At 29.2% G+C, this 3,412-nt stretch overlaps 1 long non-coding RNA gene across 1 annotated transcript; it reads left to right on the top strand.

The window, feature by feature from the left end:
• Positions 1–833: 833 nt before the first annotated feature.
• Positions 834–3,208, top strand: LOC139785579 (uncharacterized). The gene is made up of 2 exons (XR_011722002.1): positions 834–903; positions 3,029–3,208. It is a non-coding gene; the product is annotated as an uncharacterized lncRNA (long non-coding RNA).
• The last annotated feature ends 204 nt before the right edge of the window (positions 3,209–3,412 follow it).

Raw genomic sequence — 3,412 nt, 5'->3', positions numbered from 1 at the left:
ATAAATATATGTGTTTATGGGCAAATATATAATAAACATTTTTTATAATATATGCAAATAAAAAAATAATTTATTTAAAAAATAATATATTGGAAATAAAGAATACAGTAAGATTCTAATATCGATTTGTGCGTAGAGTTGACGGATAATGCAGGTCAAAGGTAATTTCGTATCTGATCGGAAATTGCAATGTTACTACAAATGTATGATGCTGAATACAAAAGTGGTAAGTAAAATTTTAGTTTCTATAAATATTTCTCAAATTTTTTAAATTAGTTTAAAAATAGAAATGAGATGTATTTGCAGTGTAAATTAGTGTTACGACTATTTAAATTTCTCTCTATAACCTTAATTAAGAAATCAGTATATTCCCAATAAATTAATAAAGCAATGTTATCCATGTTAGTTGAATAGTTAACTGTCAAATTTTTATACTCAACAACTGATTGATATTGATAAAAGAACTTGTGCATAAGAAAAAATGTATAGCTGTTTATTCAAATAAAATAATTAAAAAAAAAGAAACGAATTACTTAACTCATTTACGATTTTTATCAATACTTACAGCAATATATTTTTCTCTTTTTTTCCAGATAAAGAATGACAAGATAGTTGAACAAGCTCTCTCCAAAATAGCGGAACACATGTTACAGGAGGACTCCGTATCACTTGTTTTAAAAGCGATGGAAAAATGTCATTCAATTGGGTAAGCAAAACTGATGTAATTTTTTAAAATAAAATATTTTTTGAATAAAATCAAAATTAGTCCGAAATGTTTTCCATACAAAATTTCATATATAATTTGTTTGTGTTTAATTTCTATTTTCACAGCAATAAAATCGGTGGATGGGATGTCAGTTAGCATATGACTATATCAAATGCATCTACGATTATAATTCAATGGTAAGATAGATATTAATAATTTTCGTAAACTTTTCGTGACAGCAGTGAAAGAGCGGGATTCTAGAAATTAAAGAAGAGAGAATAACATCGAGAAAATTAATTTCATATTTTATAAACTTATAACTAGTTGATATTTTATAAATTTTATATATTATAAATTATAATCTTAAGGTGGTTCTTGTATTTAGGTCAAATTTAGATAGCCCGGAAAATATGACATTAAATGAAAGGTTAACGTTCCTAGAGTGTGTCTGAAAAATTTCGAATTTTTTACCGCTTGGTTCCGGAGATATATGTCCGTAAACTTTGCCAATTTTACATGGTGATAATAGGGAAAGGAGGGTCAAATGTCAAATCGCACATTTATGGAATACGTTCATACTTTTCGAATAGAATAAACGAATAAAAAACTGTTTAATCGATGCAATAAATATTTCTAAAGATACTGACGCGACACCAAACTGATTGACCGTACCGTATATAAATAAAGCTAAACTTTCGACAAACTTTCGGCAACTTTCGACGTTTCGACTTTCGACACGACACGAGAGTCATGGCGGCCGTCTTGAGTGGCTGCTGGCAACGTCGCACGCGTCAGCTAACGTACAAGACGCGTGTCCTACCATTCTCCCACCGTTGAATGGAGGTTATAAGGATAACATATCTTTTCGGCAGTTGTATGAATATATTCACTATCGCGGAATTGTAGAAATTGTGACGTATATTTTTTCTATTTTAGTATATTTTATTCTTTACCGGCGTGATCATATTTATGGTTATATCACCAACTCTAGTCAAATTTGTGACTTTGCTCTGATATTTTCAGTTTATAGCAACGGTTAAATGAGAAAAAACCTTAAGGAATAATTAATTTTAATGTATGCTGATTTTTACATACTAAATTATTCATATTTGTCACTAGTAACAATAGTTGTTTTTGTGACTTCAAAGTACTGCAAGAACCACCTTAATCATACACACATAGTCAGTTTATAATATATACACCATCTTCATTATCAATAGAGCTACAGCCACATATTCGAGCTACATTTCCTTCGAAAAGAGACATTCTATATATGTGAGCCTTGTTTTCGTCTTGATTTCGTTACAGTTGCAATTTTTATAGAAAAAATTGTAGGCTCTTTCTTGCCTAACTTCTTGACGACCGAGTTTTGTTTTTAAAGCTTATTGGGTGTTTTTTAGTCCTCCAAGGAATTATGTAATAGCGTTTTCGACTGGGCCGGGTTTCAATCCAACCCGAGTTGGGTTATGACGTCACAGACTCTACTTCTAGGTTCTAATTGGATTATTCCAGCATGTGACGTCATAACCCAACTCAGGTTGGGTTGAAACCCGGCCCAGTCGAAAACGCTATAATACTGCAATTTTTTAGCCCTAAGTATTCTAGAATTAAAAATGAAGTGATTCTTTTTTATTACGAATATAAATGTTACTTTAATAATAATTATATTATATTGTTTTCGGAAATTGATACGTAACAAGGTTCAATTTAGCAGAATTTATTAACAAACATTTTCTATTGGTTGGAAATTTTGTCTAGCAGCAATTACCAATGGCTATTTTTCGCTTGTGACCATTAATTCGTAGATAATTTAATGCCAATTAGCAATTAAACTATAATACGCTATATACTATAATACACTATAATAATGCAATATCGCTAATGAAATTTCTTAATAATGAACCTATTAGAATATAATAGCGAAATGATGAATTTAATATTTTGTGACATGGCATGACAAGCTATTATCATCTCTCTCGTTAATTACTCAATATTGACATTATAATTTAATCATGAATTTATTATTTTAAAATATTACTACTTTTCTATACATCAAATCTTTTAATCAAACTATAAAATTTTAACTTTATTTGTCATAATTTATTTCCTTTACTTTAGAAATAGTGAAGATCTCTATCTTCTTTATTTAAAAATGTTTACTTATATATAAAAGCATTGAAATACCCTTATAACACATATGCACACATATATATATTATAAATTAATTATATTATATAAATATAATTCTTTGAAATTTATATAAAAATATACAAATACTTTCTAGGATCGCAATTAAATATTTTCTAATATTCGCTTTTTCAGCTACTCATTTACCCATGAAGATATCTCTTTCAATGGATCCCTTATTTGGATAATTATGAAAGTGATTTTAGCCACATCTTACATAAGACCTGTAGGAGCATAATATGACCATATATTATGTATCGAATTATGAAAATCGAAACTACGCCAAATATATAAAATACATACATGTTAATCACACGATTTGTCCTTATATGTTTTCTCCTTCCATTCCTTTTATCTTTTCATCTAATACTAGATAGAAAAAAGAAAACATAATAGGGGAGACCGGGGCTAAAACGTCTACGGGGTAAATACGTCTAATCAAATATCTCGGAACCTGTATATTGTGCGAACTCGCTATTAACATTGTAAACGCTGCTTATAGTACCCATGTGACCAACG

The sequence above is a fragment of the Temnothorax nylanderi genome, unplaced genomic scaffold (assembly GCF_030848795.1).
Source record: "Temnothorax nylanderi isolate EJ_2023f unplaced genomic scaffold, tnyl_v1.0 TNYL_tig0834_pilon, whole genome shotgun sequence".
NCBI lineage: Eukaryota > Metazoa > Arthropoda > Insecta > Hymenoptera > Formicidae > Temnothorax > Temnothorax nylanderi.
This window is presented reverse-complemented; position numbering and strand designations above follow the sequence as displayed.